Raw genomic sequence first — 11,135 nt, 5'->3', positions numbered from 1 at the left:
ACAGATATCTCTCAGCTCTGAGTGCTCACAGTGTGTCATGGCCAGTAACAGGTCCAAAGCAGAACTTTGTTAATAGCCACCATCTCTGTTTCTGAGGCCGTTATTAGCCCTAAATTTGATGGATTCCTTTATCATGCTGTCCCAAACTACATTGCATTACAAAGCACTCTTGCTAATTCAGAATACAACATGCAGCTTTCTTCCAAACTGTGCTCAGTGACTGCCAATTTGTCTCTCTGCCCCAGAGCTGATGTGCTCCAGGCAGTACTGCTGAATACGACATTGTGTCTGCTCCGTGTAACATGGCCTACGCTCACACTGAATGCTTTAGATGTCATATGGGCACATCTCCAGATGAAGAAGATGGTGATTATCTTTAAAAACTTGAGTTTAAACTCTTGTTTGTCCTGCTCTGGAAACCTAGAAGATTTTATTAGTATATCCCAGTTGTTCTGGAACACATTTCACACACATATATATAACTAGTACTGATAATAACAAACAGCTGGTACATAAAGGGCAGGCTCTATTAAAGGGATCCAGTAGGCTACAAAGCGTGATGGTACTTTTTGAGTGGTATTCTAAGTGAATTTCTAATCAATCATGGGCTGGTTTGAAAATTGTTTTTCCTTGTTTCTTTGTGTTCTGACATACTTTACATCCATTAGGACCTCCTCACTATTGATCTATACATTGAACAGTGTATCTAAGGCAATCTAATCTAGTGAAGTGAAGAACAAGCATATTTTTTTGAATGGGTTTGTACCAGCTGGAAATGAATGTGTAAGCTTGCGACGTTTGCCTACTTTATTTCTTCACTGATGGTCCTCAGTGTTGACGTACTGTGTTGTGAGACTAGCTGAAAAATGGGCGGTGGAATTTCAACACTGACTACTGTAAATAATGTAGCCGACAGGTGCACAGTTGCGTTCCCAGTTAATATGGCCAGTGCGCTGTTGTTTAACTTTGGATAAGCCTCGTTAATAGTTCTCAGGCAAACATCAGCGTACTGCTACCATAGTTTACTGTCGAACATCTATTAGCAGTAGAAAACTGGTCACACAGTTATTGCAGAATAATATGCTACATATTGAATAAACACTGTCATTGTTTTAACATATGACCTATTACACATATTTCACAGTTAATAATACCTCTTGTTTAGCACACTTTGGTAGCTTACCAGTAGCACCAATAATTCTTATTCCAGAAACATGCATCACCACTATACCCTCTGTGTTCTTAATAGCTTCAAAAAATGCCTGTGAGATGCCTTTCAAATCGCTACCATTGTCCAGTAAACACTTACCACCACTTGCTTTTGTTACAGGGTGCCACACTTCCTTTTTACTAACCATTTGATCTTCTTCATACAACAAATCCTCAATTATCCTTTGCCTGGAAAGACTATAATCCAGATTACCAAATTAATTACCAGACACAGTCAAATGACAAATAGCATGGTTCTCTTCCTCATTATCACTCTCAAACTCCAACTCTTCATTACACCTAACATTATCTTCCTTTATTGTTTCTTTATGTAACACATTGTCATCATTATCAATTATAAATTTGAATACCTCATCCTCGTCACTACTGAATTCGTCACTGCTATCATCATTACAGCTACTGTCAGAATCAGACCCACTGTCACTTTGATTGTCATCAAATACTTGGCTTATTAGTTGATTATTGTTTCCAGTATTAGACCATAAAGCAATACACCTGAATTCCTTATGTTCTCTTAAAAATTTACCATCTGTCTGGACACTTTGGACATCCTGGGCAATAGCAACACACTGTGTTTCATCACTTGATTTTATTATAGTACATTCCTCCTCTACTTTTATGGGATAAACATTGCTACCCACACCATCATTCAACATCTCACTAGAATTAGAAATTACACTCATCTTACTACTATCATTTACATTACCCTTACCTGTGATTACAGTACATTTATATACACATGGTTCTTCATCACTACCTGCTCTAGTGCGAGCCAAAACTGGAGCATTATCTAGTTTAAATGGTTTGATCCAGAACCTGCTCCATTTCTTTTACTTGAATTTCTCCTACTATTTCTGTGTCCATTCTGGCTATCTTCCACCCAACCATTCCTTGAATTTCTACTGTAATTAGTCCTGTTCATCCTATTTACCTGAAATTCTCTCCCTAATTGATTATTGTCATCAAAATTCCTCCTACGATCTTCCACTGAGGGCTGCACCCTCTCCACTTTATCAGTATGACTCAGATATCACTAATATTACCTGTAGGGGCAGGTATGAGCAATTCTCTAACTTTCTGAGGCAACTTAGTTTCTAAGCCCACTAGCTAGCTCTTTGTCCAAATATTTCAGTTTTTTTTATCCAAAGCTGACAGAATTCTTTCATAGTACCCTTCCTAGAGGCAAATCTCTCTCCTCCACAAAATTCACTCAAAATTCTCTGCTGCTTCTCTTTGGACCAATATTCATCTAGAATTGGTTTTTCAAAGCTGTGCCATGAAGGCATGATCTGTATCGCTTCATAGGCTCAGATGTTATTGAATTTAGCATCTGTTAAACTTCAGGAGTAAGTAAACAACCCATAATTTTTTGTTCTCTCCAAAAAAAATTCCTACCCCGAGATACAGGCCTCCGAAGATGAGACTGCGAACACCATTTTGAAGTTGCGAATTTAGGAAAAATTTTTGAAATGCTTTATCTCTGTAACTGTTATTGATATTTTAAGAGTTTTTTTTTAATTTAAAAGATAATTGCTTTATGATTACAATGATATCCTCCATTTGGACATATCTGCCAAAGTTCTTTTACTGTCGCCTTTTGAATTTTATTTTTTTAATAATTTTCGGATTTTTTTTTTTTTTTTCAAAAATGCTAATCCAGAAAAGTTAGATTTTTTTGGTTGATTAGTACTATGTAGTACTCTCTGTAAAGGATAGCTTCCACTTTCAAGTTGGACAGGTTTTATTTTAAAAAAATCTTTTTTTTTCAACTTTCATGGGTAATATATGACTCCACTGAAGTTGTTTCTTACTAATTTCTTTGTTACAATGTTTATTTCTATTGTCTTTGTTGCAGTTATTTTTTATCACTTTCTTTTTTGCATTTACTTCTTTTCACTTTCATTATTGAAGATATTTCTTACACTTGGTGGTAGTTTCTTGTCAGTTTCTTTGTTGTGGGTGTTCATTGCAGGTTTCTGTATTGTAGTTGTTAATTTGTTTACTGAAGAGGCTTCTAAGAAATCTGAGGCCATCCAGTGAGTTATGTGTTTTCCTGAGGAATTTGCCAGTTGACGCAGTTGCAGCGTGTTTTTTGAAAATGACTGTTTGAAATGTCTTCTGACTGGGCCCACAGGAGAGTGAAGTGTGCTGACTATTTGGATATTCATAAAAGAGTGAAATATAAGACAAACAGAAAAAGCAGACTTTGTTCAGGTTGGGAATAAGTGTTCTTATTTAAAGACTCTGTTTCAAAGTAAAGATGTACCAGCGATGACTTTTTGTGTTATAAATGTTTTGACAGAATAACAACAATGATAGTATCAGAACAATGTGAAGCCTCCCATGGTGCAGATGATGCAAATTTTGCATCAGTAAAGGAGAAATTAAATACCCTGAATCAGTCAACTACAGAGGTAGATGTTTGTCCTGTTAAGAAACCGTGGTCAGTGAAGTCGAATCAGCAGCTCTATGCATCAAGAAAGTGCAGAAAAATTACTAAAGCTATGGACGAATACACTACAGCAAAACTGACCATACTCTCGAAAGTAGAAATTCAGAAGAAAATGAATCAAAGCCCTCTTGCACCTCTAGCCAGGAATTTTTCACAAATATCAATTCAGCATACTGTGCATCCTACAGTGAAAAGGCACAAGTTTTAACTATTATTCCAGAGACATTTTCAAAGAAAACAAATTTGAACCACTTTCCGTCAGTATCAAAGTACATGGTAGACAAATCAAGAAATGTGAAGCCTGTAAAAGGAATCTTAGGAAGACCAGATCCCTATTATTGTCATCCTGTAGAAGCAGCTCAGGTTCTTACAGTGCAGTCATTTTATCTGGAAGATAAATGGGACTCTTCTTGTCAGAGTGCCAACAAAAAATACACTATAACACTAACAGGTGAAGGTAAAAAAGTTGTGAAAGTGTAGAGGTACATGACTTACAGTATTAAAGAAACTTTTGCAATTTATAAGATCAACAATACAACTTCACATATCAGAAGATCAAAATTTTATGCACTATGACTTAAGTGGGTAGTTCCAACCCACCTAGAGATGTCTATTTATGTGTGTACGGCATGAATTTTGAACTTTGTGTGGTAACTTTGAAGAACTTACTGGAGCACATGACATATGACGCCTCTGTTAGGCGTGTGAACTCATTGGTAGTCTGTAACATAAAACAAGGGTACCATTGGTGTAATGACCAGATTTCAATTTTTACAGGAGGGACATATTTTCAAAACAAGACCACAAGTGTTGCAGCTATAAGTGATGACACAGGACATGACTCAGCACATGCTTTGCTAGTGGTGCAGAAAATTGTTCATCTGCAAACAGGGGCAGACAAGATCGTTATTATTTCTGATGGTACTCCTAATCATTTTAAAAATTGTTACCAGCTGTTTGAATTGAGTAAGTCACTATTGCCAACTGATTGGGTACACAGTGCTACTGGTCACAGGAAGGGGCCTTGTGATAGAAAAGCAAGACCCAACTCGCTTTATTTGTTCATGAGACCCAGAAAATATTAGATACAGGCTCCCAGGTAGATGCTATTTTTCTTGACTTCCAGAAGGCGTTCGATACAGTTCCGCACTGTCGCCTGATAAACAAAGTAAGAGCCTACGGAATATCAGACCAGCTGTGTGGCTGGATTGAAGAGTTTTTAGCAAACAGAACACAGCATGTTGTTATCAATGGAGAAACGTCTACAGATGTTAAAGTAACCTCTGGCGTGCCACAGGGGAGTGTTATGGGACCATTGCTTTTCACAATATATATAAATGACCTAGTAGATAGTGTCGGAAGTTCCATGTGGCTTTTCGCGGATGATGCTGTAGTATACAGAGAAGTTGCAGCATTAGAAAATTGTAGCGAAATGCAGGAAGATCTGCAGCGGATAGGCACTTGGTGCAGGGAGTGGCAACTGACCCTTAACATAGACAAATGTAATGTATTGCGAATACATAGAAAGAAGGATCCTTTATTGTATGATTATGTGATAGCGGAACAAACACTGGTAGCAGTTACTTCTGTAAAATATCTGGGAGTATGCGTGCGGAACGATTTGAAGCGGAATGATCATATAAAATTAATTGTTGGTAAGGCGGGTACCAGGATGAGATTCATTGGGAGAGTGCTTAGAAAATGTAGTCCATCAACAAAGGAGGTGGCTTACAAAACACTCGTTCGACCTATACTTGAGTATTGCTCATCAGTGTGGGATCCGTACCAGATCGGTCTGACGGAAGAGATAGAGAAGATCCAAAGAAGAGCGGCACGTTTCGTCACAGGGTTATTTGGTAACCGTGATAGCGTTACGGAGATGTTTAATAAACTCAAGTGGCAGTCTCTGCAAGAGAGGTGCTCTGCATCGCGGTGTAGCTTGCTCGCCAGGTTTCGAGAGGGTGCGTTTTTGGATGAGGTATCGAATATATTGCTTCCCCCTACTTATACCTCCCGAGGAGATCACGAATGTAAAATTAGAGAGATTAGAGTGTGCACGGAGGCTTTCAGACAGTCGTTCTTCCCGCGAACCATACGCGACTGGAACAGGAAAGGGAGGTAATGACAGTGGCACGTGAAGTGCCCTCCGCCACACACCGTTGGGTGGCTTGCGGAGTATAAATGTAGATGTAGATGTAGATGTAGATGTGATTTTGTAGGAGGCCTGACGAAGCAGCATGCTCCAAAACATAATCTTTACATTCCAAACATAGCTGCGATACAGAATGCTTAGGATTTTATGAGAGTTGTGAAATCTTACACATCCGCAGCCCTCATTCTTTTGTCCAAAGAGGAAATCGAAGAATTCCGTGAGCAGAAAAAAGAAGAATGGTCCAAAAAAATTACTCCTGTGAAAGAAATTCAGAAGACACATTTTTGGACTCACTTTAAAGAGCAAGAAAGAAGACATTTCATTCATTCAACCAACACCTCAGAAACAGTAGGATAATATTCAGGTTCACAACCTGAGAAGGGGGATGTTTGTGGCATGTGTGTGTTGACTGGGATTGCAGAGATTTATAGACACTAGTTATGAGTTAAACGAAATTGTAGTGAAATTTATGCTACCACATGGACCAGTTGCTGGATGTAAGTGTCCAGCTGAAGGACAGCAACAATGCCATCAGTGCTCACCTTCTGTTCACAATGTTCTCAAGTGCTCCAGTTCCTATTGGTTCAACAGGAAGGCATCACTCTATATTAAAGGAAGATACTGAAGCACTGGAACACATTTTTAGTTCATTAACTGGCTAATTTCGGTACAAACAGAGTACACATAAGTTATATAAATTGAAACTTTTTACTCTTTGGACCTTTCACATATGTTTTGGAATCATTTAAAATGCTTGAAAACTGTGTCTCTTACTCATCTTTCAAACTGCAAAAATTTTGTTAAATAAGGGTAGTTTTTGATTTTTATGAGCCTGTTATGTGATAATAAAACATGCTTTATGTATGGCAAAAATTTCAATTGTTTGTGAAACCTGTTCAACTGAAAAGTGGAGGCTCCCCTTTTCAGGGAATGTAAAATAATATGGTACTAATCAACAGAAAAAAATCAAAATTTTACAGATTGGAATTTCTGAAAAAAAAAAAAATCCATAAATTAAATAAAAAAAGTTCAGAATGCTATAGTAAAAGAACTTTGTAATCATAAAGCAATTAGCTTTCAATTAAAAAAATCAATAAAATATCTAGAGATGTTCCAGAGATACAGCATTTTAAAATTTTATCAAAAAGTCACATCTTCAAAATGGTATGCACAGTGTCATTTTTGGAGGGCTGTATCTTGGAGCAGAAATATAAACTACATTCAATAACATCTGAGACTATGAAGGTAACATTTTTTCCTACCCTGCCTGTATTGTTATGGACTATGCCTGAAGTACAACTATCAGCTACCTGAGCTGCCCACCCGTGAGCTACCCCTTTAAAAAAATCTTTCACAAATGACATTTTCTCCTTGTGATTGCATGTTTCAAGCAAATTATTAAATTATCTAATGAGATCCTATGGATGCACTTGAACATATGGTTCAAAACTATTAAATTTGTTACAACTAACAAATGAAGTTCTGTTTGGGACACTACATATTCTATACTTTAGATTTTGTATTTCTTCCATCTTTTTTTCCATATCAGCCAATTTGGTATCTACATTATTATTTACTTTTACCAGTTTTTCCTCTACCACTACTGCACACTTGGTTCCACTTCTGTTTCTAAATCATTTTTAATCTGATTGATTTGGTTCAAGTTTAACTCTGTTTTCAGCACAAAATTTCCTGGCTGCTTTGATTTCATCTTTACGCTGTTTTTTGGAAGCCTGCACCCTCCTACTATAGTCATCACAAAGCTTCTTTCTGTCTTCTACACATTTACTACTCATTAATGTTAATTTCTCATTAGTGTTATGTGCTTCTTTCCTTATCTTTTCATCACAATCGTTAGCTACTGCTTCAACCTTCTTATTTAATTCTGAAAGATTAGAGCTGACTACCTTAATCTCCTTTTTAATTTATTTCTCCAATTCATCCTTGAAGCTAACCAGGTCAGTTCTAATGCTATGAGATTTCTTTTCCACCTTAACAATGTCTTCTTTTGTACACAATCTACTCATAATTTCTTTTAACACTCATTCCAATTTTTCGTCTGCCCTAACCTGTTGCCCTCGCTGACTTTCACTACTCCCCCTTAACCTTAATGATTTCATCCACTTCAGTACTGTTTTCATCCATTTCACTTCCATCACCTTACAATATACATGACGCTTTTATCGTTTCATCTGCAATAGGGCTTTCGTCCCCATCATTCAAAGTTACGTGCATGTCATTTACAGAACCAGTTCCCCATTGTCCCTTCTCTCTCATCACACTGTCTTGTTCGTTAAGGCCACTCATTATGCATAATTTAATATAAAATGACTTTTTTATGAAATTACCTTATTATTATTGACTCGTCTTCTGCGGCTGCTGCTGCTGCAGTTGCAGCAGCAGTAATCATCATCTCGATTCATCGTCTGCACAGCTGCGTCTATGTGTGTGCTGATTTGCTGCTCCTGTACTCAATGGCTGCTTCCATAGAACCCACTAGCTGATTGGCTGCTGTCATACTGTGGCCATGAAACCCATTCGCTGATTTGCTGTTGCACTTCCTTCGTTATAATCACTGTATTGTAAACTGTTCTTGAGATAGTGTTCATAGTTCGTGAGTCCTAGTTTATTGTGCCCAATTACAATAATCATCACCCAGAAGGGAACCATACATGATGTTCACCTGCTTTATTTGTTTGTTGATGGTCCTTGGTGTCAACATATTGCGTTGTGTTACTGACTGAAAAATGGGGAGTGGAATTTCAACACTGACTACTGTAAATAATGTAGCCAACAGGTGCACAGTTGCATTTCTAGTTCTTTACTTTCACTGTTCACGACCTGCCAATAAACACAGTTAATATGGCCAGTGCACTATTGTTTAACTTTCGATGAAACTCATTAATAGTATTCAGGCAAACATCAGCATACTGCTACCGTAGTTTACTGTTGAACACCTATGAGCAGTAAAAACCTGATCACATAGTTATTGCAGAATGATATGCTACATATTGAATAAACACTGTCATTGTTTTAACACATGACCTATTACACGTATTTCACAGTTACGTTGATGCATTGTTGTTGACCTAACCAGCACAGGTTTCTCGTCTGAAAATCGCCCGTGGACTGATTGTCTCGGGACCAAAAATTTGCCTTTATACATCATCTCAGTGATAGGCACTGAAACTACACATTGTTCAGTGTTTAAGTTGCAGAAGTTACAATTAAAACATAAATCATTAAATTAACTGAATACATTGAAAAATTGGTTCTTTTTAACAGTTTGTTCTACACAGGGGTTAAGCCGAATTATTTGTTTAAATGATGAAATTAACAGATATAGATATAGAAACAATACTTTTTACAAACCTGTTAATTACTTTGGAATTAATGAAGGGCTGGATTTGTTAATATATTTTCAAATAGAGCCAAATAAATACTTCAAGAATCCTAGTGATTCTTTTTCCAAATGTGTATAATTAGTACAGAATTTATATATGTTTGTAAGTCAGCAATAGAATCTAAGCCACAAAACAATTACTGATTTCATCCTATAACAAAAGATATTAACAATAAATTGTCAAAATAAATTAGAAAATCAATTACATACATAAAACGGAGCACAAATTTAGATCTGGTGCTATATTCTTTAAAACTGAGGGCCAACCTTTCTCTTTTATGAAATTGCAGATTACATTTACATATTTCGATGGTAAGTGGTCAAAAATTTAAAAAAGAAATGAATTTAAGGAGGCAGATAACAAAACAAGAGGAAGTAAGAAGATCCCAGCTTGCTTTGTCAAAAGCTTACATTTTGACAGTTTAAGAAGACTACTGCATCTCACAGGATGATTAAATAAATTTCAGACATTGTTTGTGATACCTTAAAGCTGTTTGTATACTTTTCATTTGATACACAGCAATTAATGTTCCTTTGAATACTCCTCATTGAAGCATTGAGCCTAGATTGATATGCTTATGTCTTACATGTGTATATGCTGAAGCTTATGTATGATTTATATCCTCAACATATAGTTTGTTCAAATATTTACACTATGTGATCAAATCACATGTTGAAAACTGCATTCTTCCCTTAGGTGAGAATGGTCTCTTCTACATTTCACAATGATCTTGGTACTTCCTTAAGCAGGAAAGTGTATGAAATTGGTCCATAAATTGAAGAGTCACCCTTATGGTGGTTTTGAAGGTACTGAAGGTTCATTGGATAAACAAGTCAGTCACCTTTGTTCTAATAGCTTACAATACTTCCTGAAGTCTTGCTCAGTGCACACAAAATAACCTAGACCATAGCTGCTGTGCAGATGGCGTGGTTGGGGAGGACAACAATAGTTATGGAGACTTTGTTGTGGACAACCACAGCATGTTGGGGGAGGTGCAGATCAACAGCTGAAGCATCTGCACAAATGTATTTCTTCCATAGCTTGTCAGCTACAACTACTGAGCCTGTGAATGATAATATCAACTGGTTATGCAAGTATGGCCAATGGTTTGACAAATGTAGATGTTAAGATTAAGTACTGTCTCACTAGAATACTGAAGAAGAACAAACCACATAAACAGAAGATCATTCAAAGTGAAACCAGGTGGACTGTGTGCCGCCAGAAGGAAATCTCCTAAAACAAAAAATATGTCATAATGGCCAACACCACTTAATATGGTACTGTCAGTGTAAAATAAAGAAAATGTCATACACGGGGATTGTGTGTCATCCCCCTGATAACCATTTCAGCAGGCATTACCTAAAACTATAACGTTCATTTTCTTCTTCTTCTTGTTTTTCCGAAGTAGTGAAGCCTGAGAAAGTACTTTCAGTTATTATATGAGCATGGTGTCTATTGTTTTGGACATTTCTGGAAGAACACACACCACACTGAATCCGCAGCTATGACAGCAATTGTAGTTGGAGGGAGAGGAAGGCAGAGAAAGGGAAGGGACTAATGATATTAGCTGCATCGAGACTTTACACAGAGTCAGCAGCGATGAGTGAAAATGTGTGCTGTAGAGGGACTCAAACCCATGATCTTCTGGTTACTAGGCAGTAACATTAACCGCAATGCCACCTGGACACAGTGTTTATTGCAAAAACGCAGACTATCTCATCGTGCTCCCCAGCAGACTCTCACAGCCACCCAGTGGCACCTATCAGCAGTCCCTGTCCATGTCGTACTTTCTCGCTGATTTTATATTCACACTGGAGGTTGAATGTAAGTGTACATCCACACTGAAGGTAGGGAATTAATTACCTATTGAGGTGAATCAATAGTATGAAAGCATGGT

This window comes from Schistocerca piceifrons, chromosome 3 (assembly GCF_021461385.2).
Source record: "Schistocerca piceifrons isolate TAMUIC-IGC-003096 chromosome 3, iqSchPice1.1, whole genome shotgun sequence".
Classification (NCBI taxonomy): Eukaryota; Metazoa; Arthropoda; class Insecta; order Orthoptera; family Acrididae; genus Schistocerca; species Schistocerca piceifrons.
Note: the sequence above shows the minus strand (reverse complement) of the source record.